This window comes from Canis aureus, chromosome 13 (assembly GCF_053574225.1).
Source record: "Canis aureus isolate CA01 chromosome 13, VMU_Caureus_v.1.0, whole genome shotgun sequence".
NCBI lineage: Eukaryota > Metazoa > Chordata > Mammalia > Carnivora > Canidae > Canis > Canis aureus.
Window position 1 is genome coordinate 11,783,766 of NC_135623.1, and position 14,660 is coordinate 11,798,425.

At 53.0% G+C, this 14,660-nt stretch overlaps 1 long non-coding RNA gene across 1 annotated transcript; it reads left to right on the plus strand.

Moving 5' to 3' along the window:
* The first annotated feature begins 1,706 nt into the window (after nt 1-1,706).
* On the plus strand, nt 1,707-4,388 carry LOC144281538 (uncharacterized). The gene is made up of 3 exons (XR_013350010.1): nt 1,707-1,972; nt 3,513-3,714; nt 3,991-4,388. It is a non-coding gene; the product is annotated as an uncharacterized LOC144281538 (long non-coding RNA).
* The last annotated feature ends 10,272 nt before the right edge of the window (nt 4,389-14,660 follow it).

The following is a 14,660-nucleotide window of genomic DNA, read 5'->3' on the forward strand; positions in this document are numbered from 1 at the left end:
TCCTTGATGAGCTCCATCCTCCACTTGCTGACCCTTAGGTGGTTATAAAGTGCCTGGTGTTGTGCCCGGTTCCTCGCCAGTGCCTCTCATTACATGGGGTGCTCGAAGAAGGTTTTTTTTTTTTTTTAAGATTTTATTTATTCATGAGAGACACACAGAGAGAGGCAGAGACCCAGGCAGAGGGAGAAGCAGGCTCTATGCAGGGAGCCCAATGCGGGACTTGATCCCGGGACCCCGGGGTCATCCCCTGAGCTGAAGACAGACGCTTACCCCCTGAGCCACCCAGGCGCCCCAGTAGGTTTCTCTGAAAACGTGATATTTAAGGTTGAATAGGAGCCAGGCACAGACAGGTCACGAGAACGAGGAACAGCAAGTGCAAAGGCCTTGAGGCAGGAACGAGTTTGGCTTGTTTGGGGGGCTTGACAGCGGGCCCACGTGCTTGGAGAGGATGAGCAAAGGGAGAGATCAGATTCAAGAGGTGCCAGGCAGGTGGTCTGGTGCGGAGGTCTCCGTGGCCGGTTGGGTTACAAACAAGGCCCACGGGGCATCAGTGAAGGATTCTGAATTTCTGGACCAGACTGAGTGTGCTGTGGCCTGGGGGATGTCTGCAGGGAGCTGGCGAGGGCGGGGGGCGGTGAGGGCCACAGGGCAGGGCTCTGAGCCAAGCCCATAAACCCAGCGGGGCGGGGGGGGGGGGGGGGGGGCTTGTTCCAATAAGGTTGGTGAGAGAAGTGCATCCCCACTGTTCCAGAATCTTCTTAATCCAGGAGGGCCTTGAAGGGAGAAGCAGAGAGGCCCGGAGGGGAGCTTTTGAGGGATGTTATTTTGCATCTTAATTGCATGCTAAGCAGGCCCGTGGGCAGGGCCAGCTGCAAAGCATTAGCTGCCACCAGACTCTGGGTGACTCAGGCCACAGAGCCTTAAAATATTTATTTTTTGCTGCATTTGGAATTCAGTGCCTGCAAGGGGGCCGCCGCTGGGGAGCAGGAAGTGGGAGCGGGTACCTGTTGGCAACCGCAATCTGGAAATGGTGCAGGGGTGCAGGGCTGCGTGGGGCCTGCCCCCCGGTGCAGGGGGCAGCACACGCGGGCACCCGGGGGTGCCCCTGGGCGTTGGTGGCAGGTGCCTGGCTTGCTCAGCTGGCTGGCCCTCCCAGGCCCCTCCGGGAGATCGCGGCTCCCTCCCTTACAAATTGATTTTCCGCTTTTATAGCCTGGGCGCCTGGTTCGCAGCCCATCTCACATTCCTTTTGGGACCATTTGAGGGAGAAAAAAAAAATCTAGCTTCGAGTCCTGGACACATGAGGGTGTGAGTGGGCGAATTCTGCAAATGTGTGTGGACAGCGGCCCTGACGCAGCGCCCTGACTGTCCCCAGGGATGCGTGGCGGGGGCGCAGGCGGCAGGGGAGCTGCGGTTCTTGGCTGCCGCTTGCGGGGGTCGCAACCTCGGCCACAGCACCTTAACCCACTGGCCTCCATCTGAAAAATGGGGCTAAGACCCCCACTCATTGGGCTGTCCTGAGGCTTCCGGGAGGTCACTAACTCCTGCAGAGCACTTGGCCCAAGGCCTGGCTTGGCTGCTCCTGATGTCTCTGCAAATGGTGGTTATTATTATTGGTGCCTTCTGCAGGGTGTGAGCTGGCTCAGGGAGGGGGGGCCCTCCAGGACCCGCGGGGAGGCTGCACACGGACTCTTGGACACACCCGGGTGTCCCAGGGAAGGGCCCAGGCTGGGGCGGACCTGGAGCCTCACTCCCTCCTCACAGGCCTGACTACTGGGGGGATGGGGCGGTGGGGGAGCTTCAATGTTTGATGACTCAGTTCCAGCTTTTTTATTTCGGAGAGTCTGCTGAGGCGGGGAGCGGGGCTGGATTACCATGAAGTGCTCCTAATTTGCACAGAGAGATAAGGAGCTCATCATCACGGAGAGAGGGGGACTGTTATTTCCAAGCAGCTGCTGCGAGCTGGTCCTAGGTGAGCCAGAGTCTCTGCGCAGCGGGTGGGGTGGCGGTGGGGGCGGGGTGCCTGGGCTCACTCTGCCTCAGTGGCTCTGCGCAGAGTGGTCTCATTCAGGCCACCACAGCAGGAGGTAGCCGGGGAGGGACAGACGCTCCGAAACAGGCACCTAGGAGACAGACCAGGATTCAGAGAAGCCTGAGCTCATATTTTGGAAAATTGGACAAGTTACTGAGTTTCGGAAGTGCTTGTCCTGCCCGAGGGATACAGGGCTGTATAGCCTGGGCTGCCAGGTATCTCTCCCCTCCCCCAGACCCCCTCCGGCCCCCCTGGCCCTGAGCGAGGGCCTGCCTGGAGGATGCTCCAGCGGCTTTTACTCACTAGGCTTGCTCAGCCTGCAGTCTGGGCTCCTGCTACTGATGGGCCAGAAGGCAGATTCTGGGAAGAACTTCCCAAGGAAGCAGCATCAAGAGGGGCCGGTGCCATTCTAGCCTCAGGTGGCCTTTTGGGCGAGACCTCTAGCTGATGCCCCCTTTCCTGGCTCGGAGCCCCAGCAGACACTGGCTTTGGGGGGGTGTCGTCTGGACCGGACAGGAGGGACAAGTTGCTGACCTTTCTCCGGCTTGGGAGGAGGTCGGGTGGGTAGCAGAGAGGTCTAGGGGACCTCGTTCTGGTAAGACAAGCCCCTCACATCGGAGCATGGACATCGTCTTGAGGGCTTCTCATGGTGGTCTCGAGAAGGAGGAGTCCTCAGCCCCATTCTCCATGGAATGAAACTGAGGCAAAGAGGGGCAATCTCAGGAGGCGTGCTCAGACCGCTGTGGAAGAGGAGGCACCCTGGGGTGGTCTTGGAGCCGAGTGATTGTGCAATGCGTAGGCTCATGGAGGGCCCCTCTGTGTCCGTCTGTCCTGCTACCCTGTGGGTGCTTTGGTGTGAGCTTCAGCGTGAGCAGCGTGGGCAGTGGCTGCCGCGTGGGAAGAGCACTGGACGGGAGTCCAGCCTCCATCCACTCCATAAACATTTATTGAGCGCCGTGGAGTTGCCCCATTCAATCCCACACCAGCTCTGCGAGGTGGACACTCGTTCTGTAGCGCATTGATTCATTGATTCTAAGATATAGACTTTTAAAAAAATTTTATTTATTTATTCATGAGAGACACACAGGCAGAGACACAGGCAGAGGGAGGAAAAGCAGGCTCCCTGCAGAGAGATTGATGTGGGACTCGATCCTGGGGCTCTGGGATCACACCCTGAGCAGAAGGCAGACACTCAACCACTGAGCCCCCCAGGCGTCGCTAAGATACAGTCTTAGACGTGGGAAACATGTTCGGGTTGGTGGGGTTACATCGGAGAGCGTGTGTCCCTCTCAGTGGTCTATGCAACAGGGGCACGTTTCACGCCGACGAGTAGTTAGTTCCATGAAATACAGAACTCTCCCAGTTTTACAAATAAGGAAATCATAATTATAATAGGGTTAGTACCCTTGTTGAGTGTTGAACCCATGCCAGGTCCTAGAGTAAGCACTTTATGATTGTTATTATTATTTCCATTTTGCAGATGAACAAACTGAGGCCCAAGAGGACTTGGGGGCACACAGAACAGGAATGGTTGAGCAGGGATTGGAAGCAAGTCTGGCTGACGGCGGCTCCCTGGCTCTGGACCACTGGGGATGCCCGTGGGTCTATCTGCTCTGGGGAAGAGCCGTGAGCAAGGGCAAATGTGCTGCTGGCCTGCTCAGACCTTCAGCAACCTGGGGCAGGTGAGGTGGCCCCGAGGGCTGAGGTGGCTTTGGGGGTTCCCGAGGAGCTGCCGATGAGGGTGGGGTCAGGAAGGAGGTGCGTCCAGTATTTTTGCTTTAAGTGTCTTTGCTGCTAGCGTTTTCGTCCCGTAACTAATTCGGCGTAAGGCAATTTTGCCCCGAAGGCTAAAAAACAAAATAACTGGTTGACAGTTTGGTTTCATTGACTGGTTGGCAGTTTGTTTTCATTTCTCCCACTGACACCATCCTCCCGTTTTTATATTATATAAATCTTAGTCCTCGTCACGGTCTGGACTGTGATGCCGAGTGTGAACTCATCACATCTCCCGGAGGACTTTGGAGAGACTCTCAACGGACAAGTGACAACGCCAAGAACCAACAACAGCAGAGGCGATTTTCATGTCACGACGCAAACATGCAGCCTAGATTCTGGAAACAGATACTCACGAAGGAAGAAATGTTAGTGAAGATTGAAGAAGTACGACGCTGGACAAGAAGGCGCATCCACGAGCAAAGAGAAATGTAGAATTCTATGGCCGAAGGACTCTGAAGACGAGTGCGAAGGTACAAGCCACAAGATAAAAACAGTTATTGGCACAGCATTGCTGTGAATCTGTATGTACCTTAAATGTGTTCAAATACTTTGCATTCTGCAATAAAGTCTTTTAAGAATTTTTATTTATTTATTTTAGGAAGAGAGAGAGAATGAGTGAGAGAGAGAGAGAGAGGGAGCAGTTGAGGGGGTGTTGTCAGAGGGAGATAGAGAATCGTAAGCAAAACAAAAAAAAAGAGAGAGAGAGAGAATCATAAGCAGACTCTGCACCCAGCACGGAGCCCCATTTGGGGCTCGTTCTCACCGCCCTGAGATCATGACCTGAGCTGAAATCAAGAGTCGGACGTCTAATTGAGTGGACCTTGCAAGCACCCCTACAAGAGTGTCTTAAATTATATTATTCATTATTCATGTTTCATTATGTCCTTCGTTAGGACACAATGTTCCTTATTTTTTTGTGGTGTTACACGTGATGGCAAGATTGCCTTAGGGCCGATTAGTTATGTGATGAAAAATACAGCAAAAATGTGTACAGCCAAGATGCTTCTGGCAAAGCTACCTAGACCCAGAAGGTGGGTGGTGTGAGTACAGTGCTCAGGAATGGGGGCTGGGGGTGCCGAGGAAAGTGACAGGGGCGCTTTACAAAGGACGTGGCCGTTGACTCTCCCACCTCCTTGCCATCACTTCCCTCCCCTCTGCTTCTTTGCCACTGTCTTGCACACCATCACCTTCTCCAAGCAGGGACAAAGTCAGTGCGCACATCCAAGGTGGCGCCAGAAGTCATGGGATCAAATGTGCCTCAACTGCTTCTCACCCAGAAGTGACTGAAACCTCAAAACCCAATAGAGCCACATCCCTGAATAGGAGGGCCAAGGACGGGTACATAAAGGCCGATGCAGAGCCTCATGACGTGTGACGGGAAGGCCAATTAGCTTTGGAGGGTCAGGCCCCAGAGAGGAGGCAGGGGTGCATGGTGGGCAAGAATGTGGACATCAAGGTCAGATAGACTTTGGTTCTAAGCTGGCCTCATCCACTGACTCCCTGTGTGGCCCCAGGCAAGCTTGGTGTTTGCTCTGAGCCTCAGTTTCCTCATCTATACCATAGGAATAATAGTGTTATTAGTTGCCTACGGCTGCATAACCCTACCCCCCAATTTAGCAGCTGAAAACCATTTACATTCATTATCTTGAGGTTTTTGTGCACCAGGAAGCCAGGCGAGGCTGAGCTGGGTCCTCCACTTGGGGTGTCTTACAGTCAGGTTGTCACCGGGCTGTGGTTTCATCTGAAGGCTGTGCTGGGGAAGGATCCACTTCCTAATGTATGCACGGGGTGTTGGCAGGGTTCAGTTCCACAAGGACTGTCAAACTGAGGGTTGCATTTCAGCACTGGTGTTTGGTTGGAAGCTGTCCTTTGTTTTCTTCCCATATGGGCCTTCCCAGCTTGCTTCATCACGGAAAGCCAGAGAGAGAGAGAGAGAGAGAGGGAGAGGGAGAGGGAGAGGGAGAGGGAGAGGGAGAGGGAGAGGGAGAGGGAGGGCAAATGAAGTCACAGTCCTGTATCACCTACTCTCAGAAGTGATGCACCATCACTTTTGCACTCTTCTATTATTATTCATGAGAAGCAAATCACCAGGGATGCCTGGGTGGCTCAGCGGTTGGGCGTCTGCCTTCGGCCCAGGGCATGATCCTGGAGTCTGGGGATGGAGTCCCACGTCGGGCTCCTTGCATGGAGCCTGCTTCTCCCTCTGCCTCTCTCTCTGTGTCTCTCATGAATAAATAAATAAAATCTTAAAAAAAAAAAGAGAAGCAAATCACCAGATCCAGCCTGCACTCAAGGCGGAGAGATTATTACACAAGATGCTATTATGTGAACGTCAAGAGACGGGGATCACTGGGCGTCATCTCAGAATACAATCACATCAGCTTTGTGGGAAAGTCATGAAGGTTAAATGCGGTTCGGCCTATCAGTAATTGGCACGGTACCTGGGATGTAGTATCTGCTCAATAAATTGACGATTGCTACTTGGTTGTTATTCTCAAAGCCAGGCTGGGCTGAGGCTGAGAGAGGATGGAACCCAACAACTAGCCCTAGTTCTCATCAGCCCAGCACCAAGGCCTACCTGCTAACCTACTCCATCTCCATGCAGTCAAATCCTGTGTTTGCCTGGACTTGTTCCACATGTTTCCGGAAGCTTTCCCCTGATCAGCTATGAACTGTACTTCCTTGGATGCCACCTCCTTGTTTGCAAAAAAGGGAGCACCCACCTCGGCTGGGCTGACGGTCATGAACACCCTCCTAGCATTGTGTATGTCCCAGACCTTAGGTGGCGGTGGAGGGTGGTGGTGGTGGTGGGGGGGTGTATGGCCACAATGTTTGAGGCTTACAGATTTCTTAGATATAACCGTGGAAGGGTTACTATTATTAATTTTTTTAATCTAGAAGTTAAAAATTGTGAGGTTTACATTATTGCCAAACAAAGAGAACTGTGACTTCTGTTTCACAATTGCTGTAGCTCCTTTATGTGCTTTTGGCAGTTCGAGCATATTACTGACAGCTACGAGATTTCCTCTCCCTCTGGAAAACTGGGGGAGGGGGTCCTGTGACCTCTTCCTGCTCTGAATGCCCTGCCCATTAAAGATGAGCGATTGGCCCAAGATCCCAACGAGGTAGAACCGGGATTTGAAGCCAGTGCTCTGGTTCCAAGCCCATGCGTGGTCTTTGGATTATATTCATTCATTCCCTTGTTCCGGAAACATTGCTTAGTCCCAGCTCTGTGCCAGGGTCTGTGCCAGGCATGGGGAACGAGATCTGAGCAATTTTTATTCCAACTCTAAAACGTTCTTAATGCTCCTCTTCTCCACTCCCCCAAATCACACTGGATTACAACTTTTCCAAATGGAGCCCCGCCCCCCCCCCCCCCCCCCCGGTTTCTCAGCACCTCTCCTCCCCCCCATCTATGACATGGTTTTGAATTTGGAGTGGGACTGTATTTAAGGGGGCTCTATCAGCCATTGGTGTGTGTGGCAATGTGGCAGGAGGTGGCTTCAGGGTCTCAAGAGAGAAGGATCTGAGCGGATATAGATTTGGATGGAAGGTCGTCAGAGGCCCCAGAGGGGAAAAAAACGAAGAATGAGGTCTACAGATTAGAGCAGCTGTTTGACTTCTAACAGCAGGCCCTTCTCTACGCCTTGATGGTCCCAGACCTCTCCCCTCTCCCGCCCGTGGCCCCTGAGGAGTTAAACCCAAGCCACTGCCTTCCTGCCCAGTGAGCCAGGTGATGGGATTGCAGTTAATGGCAATTTGAACAAGTCTGGTCAACTAGAAATACATAAGGAGATTGAAACATGAAAATGCCCTAGAAATTTATACAATTGATATATTGTCGCTCAGCCAGCTGTTAACTCCATGGTATGAAAGATGGCAGAAATAATTTGTAACCGGCCTCACATTTGTTTGCTGAACCTTTGCAAAGGAGGACATGGAGGAGTCAGCTGTGTCACCAGGAGCACCTCCCTCCACCCGCTCCCCGGGGGCCCCCATCAGGCCCCCAGGGCAGCCCCACCCAGGAGCACCTCCCTCCACCCCCACTTCCAGCCCCCATCAGGCCCCCAGAGCAGCCTCACCCAGGAGCACCTCCACCTCTTCCCCCAGCCCCCATGAGGCCCCCAGAGCAGCCCCACCCAGGAGCACCTCCACCTCCATCCCCAGCCCCCATCGGGCCCCATTTGGGGCCTGTAATTTTTCTTTCTTTCTTTTTCTTTTAAAGATTTTATTTATTCATGAGAGACACACAGAGAGAGGCAGAGACACAGAGACAGACAGAGAGAGGCAGAGACACAGGCGGAGGGAGAAGCAGGCTCCATGCAGGGAGCCCAACGTGGGACTCGTGGGACTCGATCAGGGCCTGTAATTCTCTAAACCTCATCCCCCATGGCAGGGGCAGCACAGGGCTGCCATTTCCATGTGGCAGGTGACGCTGAGGCTTCTTCAGCTCTCGGGCTTAGAGAAACCGGCACCGCACAGCACTGAGCTCCTGCTCCACCTCCATCCTACCCCCCACCCCCAGCATCCTGTGTACCCCGGTCCCCCGCCTCAAACCCACCAAGTCTGTCTCCTGTCTTCTGGCGGGGAGGGAAGGCCTGGCCTGGCAGCGGGTGGGTGTGGGTCTCTTTCCTGCCTCCCCACCGGCAGCCAGTGGACCTGCTGTTTCTGGCGTCAGTCCTGGGTGCGGGAGGCCGGCAGAGCAGCCCTTACTTGGGGCCCCAGAAGGAGCTTGGCAGTCAGAGCCCAGGTATGACCAGGCGGGGCTTTTAAGCTCTCTGGTCCTCAGTTTTCACATCTACACATGATATGTGTTCAAAACTTCCCCCCAACTAGTAGGGCTGTTGGTAGGAGTAAAGGGATGAGGGTGGGAAGCCCCTGCACAGGGCCTGGCCTGCACCAGGTGTTCACGGAATACTCACTCCATTCTCCCAAAATGCTGCCCCTGCTCCCAGCCAGAGGGGCTTGCGGTTCAGATCGAGTCTTCCAGGACCCACTTCTGTCCAGGAGAGTGGGCCCCGGGCTCCTCCTTCCTGGGGGCAGGCTCATGCTGCCTCTTGTGCCCCTGGAGCCGTGAATGTGCACAGCCAGGGCTGCCTCTGACCCTTGTGTACAGCTCTGGAGCATTGCTTCTGCCCCAAAACACCTGTCACACCACCTCCAACCCTGTGGGCCTCCCAGGGGTGTAGGAATCCCCGCCACGTGGGTGACCCTCCGTGTTCTTCTTTGAAGTTTCCGTCGACAAATGTGAGGTTGGTTGCAAATTATTTCCACCTCCCTGTGCCTCTCTCTGGTTGCTCTTCCTGGGTCTCCATTTCTAACACCGTCCACAGAGGGGCCAGAGCTCGGTCCAGACCCCGTCCCACCGGCTCACCCCATTCCCGATCTCGGCTGGCCCACCACCACAGGCCTCCAACGTGTGAGGACAAGCACTCCCCCCATCCACGTGTGTCCTGTCCTCTGCAGCAGCACGTGGTAAGTGCCATCCTGCACCACCTCCCCCCCCCCCAACCGCCCCGTGACATCTCTTACAGTGGTGGTTCTCGCACTTGGCTGTGCATTGGAATCACCTGGGAAGAGTCTAAAAACTACTGATGCCTGGATCCACCACAGGCCAACGGAATCCGAATTTCTGGGAAGGAGGCCTGGGCATTGGTATTTTCTAAAAGTTTCTCCTTAGGATTCTAAGAAGCAGCCAGCGCTGAGAACCAGGGCCTCTCCCCATCCACATTTCCCGGGAGCTACTTGCGATTTCCATAGGATTCAGTTTTCTGACCTCTCATTATTCTAGCCTCGGTCCACTTCTCGTCACTAGCCAATGTCCCTTGGGAAACACGACTTCCTATACTCAACTAGACCATCCAGGGCAAGGCCAAGACCTCCTTTGCTCATGATATTGTATCTCTATCAGTATGACCCTAAATCAAAGACGTCCTTTCTGTCTACCTCCCACTCTATGGCTTATTTAGGCTCACCCAGCCTCTTCCCTTTAACAGCTCTTCCACTTTTCTACTCTCCTTCTACCAACATAAGAATTCCTGTCCAAGTAGAGTGAAAAGTTGATGACACAAATACACACGATCAATTCCAGGGAAACCTTCCAGGACTTGACGCAACCTTCTGCAGGGTTCAGAGTGATTATTAGGTCTCCTGTTTCAACAGGTGCGTCCCGAGGTTAGCTCTATCCATCGCTTCTGATTTGGGATGCACAGAACAGGTATCTAACTCCCATACATTCGATATCTGCTCTTAAACTTAAATAACAGATTCCATTAAAAGAGCATTAGCATGGCAGTCCCGTAATTAATCTTCTCCGGAGAACTAATAGTTCAGAAGGCACGCAGTGGAGCAAGGGCATCATACATCACTAAGCTCATTTATCCTAATTGATTTATCTAAGAATTGCTGGGGCAGCCAACCTTGTGCCCGATGACCCGTGCTGGGGGCCCTGTGGGCGCCTGGGGTTGGGGGGAACGGAGGAGTGTGCATGCAGCTAAGGCTGGCAGGGGCTGGCTTTACCCTGATCACAAGGCGGCAAACAGCATAATGGGCCAGCCTCAGAGGCAGGCCGGCCCGGGAAGCTTTTAGAGTCTCTCAGCAGCCCTTGCCGTGCACCCAGATTACACACGGAGCTATTTCACATCATTAAACCCCCCAATTTTGTTCCTGAGTGCTGTACGCTCTCTGCATCAGGCTGGCTTCAAAGTAACTGCTTTGCCAAAGCAGGTGTAGCCACTGCGGCAGGCTGACCCCAGGGCACAGGGACACATTTGCTGGCTGTTTGTTTGCTCGCTGGCCTCCTGGCGCTGGAGCTGGGAATGATGTGCCGGGGACCTGTATCTGCTCAGCCTGCCTGTTTAGGTTCCTGCTGCCGTTGGTGCAGGGGGCTAGGGAGTGGGCATCGCTGAGGCTCCCAGAGCTGCCGGGGGCCACTGTAGTAATGATCTCCCTGCCCTCCTCATCCCCTCCAGCCTCAAACCCATAACTCCTCAGGCTGACCAACAGTAGGTGGGCAGTGGGAATGATCGCTTAGTACAGAACAAGCCTGAGCTCTGGATGATCCTGTATCTATTTTCCTTAAGAGGCAGGAAACAGGGATCCCTGGGTGGCGCAGCGGTTTGGCGCCTGCCTTTGGCTCAGGGCGTGGTCCTGGAGACCCGGGATCGAATCCCACATCGGGCTCCCGGTGCATGGAGCCTGCTTCTCCCTCTGCCTGTGTCTCTGCCTCTCTCTGTCTCTCTCTCTCTCTCTGTGACTATCATAAATAAATAAAATAAATAAATAAATAGATATTTAAAAAAAAAAAAAAGAGGCAGGAAACAGGGATACCTGGGTGGCTCAGTGGTTTGGCACCTGCCTTCGGCCCAAGGCGTGATCCTGAAGACCCGGGATCAGGTCCCATGTCGGGCTCCCTGTATGGAGCCTGCTTCTCTCTCTGCCTGTGTCTCTGCCTCTTTCTCTGTGTCTCTCATGAATAAATAAATAAACTCTTAAAACAAAAAAAAGAGGCAGGAAACAGGGCCTCAACAAGCAGAACAGAGCCTAAGGAGACCGCTGTGCCAGGTGACACTGTCTCTGGCCTCCTGGAGCTCTTCTGCATGGTGCTCCGTGCCAGTACCGACCCTTCCCCACATTCATCTGGTTTCCTCTCATAACCTTCTACCTGCAGCCCTTCTTGATGCCCAACCCACAGAGGGTATTTGCTTCTCCTTCTGTGTCCACTCCCCAGCTACCATCTGCATCCTGTTTTCCTTGCATCCAGGCTGCAGCCCATCCTGATCTCCATTCTTTGCAGGCTCCATCCTTCTCAGCTTCTCCCTCTGCAGGCACAAGCTGGACAGGCCCCCAGACTGCAGTCCTCATTGCCAGCCCCTGTGTTATTGCCTTGGTTTATGCCACCTTCTGCATTGATTTCCTGGTTGTGTCTCCCAGGTCCTAGCTGGAGACAGAGTCCTGCCCTGCATACCAGCCCATCTGTCTGGAGCACGAATGCACCTAGTCCCCATCCAGTTTTGTCCTCTCCCTGGGTCTGAATCCTGTTCTCTGTACCCCTGGACAAACTTGACAGGCCACAGGAACTCATGATGTTGCTATCCTCTGACCCATGTACCATTTTTGTATCATGCCCACTAGATACAACAGATTCTTGTATATTTGGCCAAAGTCACACCCTTGGAACCTGAAATTTCTGGGTTATGTTTTTGCCCCTTGCCCACTTTCCCTGCTACAGTCCTAACCTGCATGAAGGCTGCAGAAGGAGGGACATCTGTAGACTTAGTGGCTCATGCCTGTGTGATCTTGGGCAATTCCCTTTCTTTAAACTTTGGTTTCTTTATCTGTGAGATGAGAAGGTTGGAAATGGTGATTCCCAGGGGTTCTTTCACCTTTGAAATAAAATGGAAAACAAGAGACCCTGAAGACAAGGAGGGATTAATATGGTGGTCAAATCAAGCTGGGTCTACTCTCCCCTCTGCCTGGGGCTTCCAATCATGCAGAACCTGGCAGTGGATTTACAGAAGACTCTCAGCACAAGGGCCCTGGGCTCTCACCTTTGGAAAATGGTGCAATTTAATGGTAATGCAATTACAGATGTGCTGAGATTGAAACAGCCCATCTTATCTCAAACTCATCTTCCCCACCAAGTATCAGGGCAGGTGCTGATCCCTAATAGCTGCTGAAATGAATTCACCAGGCAGCTGGGGGCTCCTAGGGAGGAGATCTGTGTGCAGAGAAAGAGAGAATGGGAGGGGGATGAGAGATGGAGAGAGAGAGAGAGAGAGAGAGAGAGAAAAGAGGGAGGGAGCAAGGGAGTGAGGGAGAGAAACAACACACAAAGAAATGGGGAGATACAGAAGGGCGGACAGAGGCAAGGAAAGAGGGGGAAGAGGCAGGCAAAGGGAGAGCAAGAGACAAAGCAGGGAGAGAAGGGGGATCTTGGAAGAATCAGGGAGAGAAATAGAGAGGAAGGAAAAATAGTGAGAGAAGAAAAGAGAAGGAAAAAGAGAAAATGTAATGGAGAGAGACAAAGAGATGGAAAGGCTGGAAAAGACCATGAGAGAGACAGAAGCGGGAGAGGAGAAAGGGGAATAGAGAGATGGAACAGGCTGGGATTTCTGAGGAGAGAGGGAGGGAGATAAGAGAAGAGAGGGAGGCTGGAGGGAGGGAAAGAGAGATTGAGAGTGTCAAGGAGGAGGGAGGGGTGGAGTCAGGGGAAGAAGGAGAGAAACACAGGATGGGGAAGGAGCAAAGTGGGGGTGGTGATGATGAGACTAGAGAAATTGAGGGAGAGGAAGCTTGAGTAAAGGGCATAGAGATAGGCCTGTATTTCTAAAATATTAAGTTTCTCAGACCCACCAGAGGTTCCGTGTCATCCCAAAGAAGAACCCAGAGAAGAAAGGAAAGGAGAGAAAAACCACGAAATGACTAGTAGGGATGAGCTCCTCAGGACGGAGGCAGCCGCCGGAGAGAGCGAGCACGAGAGAAGGCACTCGAGGATTGGATCCAGAATTAGAGAGAGGATTGGGAGCTCTGGAAAGAAGGAAAATGTAATGATCCAAGACCCTGGAATAGGCACAGCTCCCCAGACGACCCGCCAGGCCCTCTAGCCGGGGCTCATTTCCACTTGGTGGCAATTCTGGGGCAGCTGAGCTTCAGCACCGCGGACAGCTCCAGCTGCCCTGGGTTGGGGGGGTCAGGATCCACACACTGGGGGAGTAGCCTGTACCCCCTCCCTCCTCGGCCCCTGGCTTCTCCTGGAAATGGCTCTTTGGGGTGGTTGGAATGCAGGCCTGTGAGCAGCTGAATAGATCAATTATTTTTCAGAACATGGTTTTGATCTCGATGTTACTTCGCTGGATCACTGAGTGGAAAGGGCTCGCAGAGAAAATGGCATTTTTTATAACCCTGGCAAAATGCGCCCGCGCTGATGAGATGAGCCACCCAGCGAGCGCGCGCGCGCACATATGATACATAACTAACCAGAAGCATAATCTTCTAAATTGAAAGCCATAATGTTTGCTGTTGGAGCTAAATATTAACAGGGCGTTGTCTCCCAATGACCCTCGGGAGGCAGCTGGCTTAGCGGGAGGCTGTCGTCATATTCAAGCAACTTGATTAAATTCCTTTCTGCCATCAGAATTAAGAAATGAATAGTTTTATGAGAGTCATGCCACAAAGGACAGGGAAATGGAATGCTCAGGAAAGAGGGTGGGGCCGGGTGCCCGACGGTACCTGCCTTCTACTTCTGGAGCCTTCCTGGGGCGGACTAAAGACTGCAGGCTGACTGCCTTCTGGGTGTGAGAGCTGCCCTGCCCTCCCCGCTGGCGTCTCTGCTGACCCAGCTTTGCAGTTTCCTCCACCCCTGCTCATCTGAGAGCGCAGTGGATACAAGCGACCTTCCCCCGGAGGCCTTTCCATTATTCATATTGGAGGCAGGGAAGTGTAGAGGCTTCAATCATGGCCTCTGGAGCTAAACGACCGGGGTCCAAATCCCAGCTCTGCCACTCACTAGCTGTGGGATCTAGGACAAATCATGTAACCTTTCTGTGTTGAACATTTTTAGCTATGAAATGAATTTATTGGGGGCGTCTGGGTGGTTCAGTCCATTGAGCTTCCGCCTCTTGATTTTGACTCAGGTTGTGATCTCAGGGTCATGGGATCGAGCCCCACACTGGGCTTCGAGGTCAGTGTGGAATCTGCTTCTCCCTCTTCCTCTCCCCCCACCCCATAAGTGAATAAATAAAATTTTGAAAGATGAATTTATTGTGCTACCTACCCTACAGGATTGTTGTAAGGATTTAATGAGTACTAAGATGCTTCAGAACAAGGCTTAGTACATAGTAAATACATACAA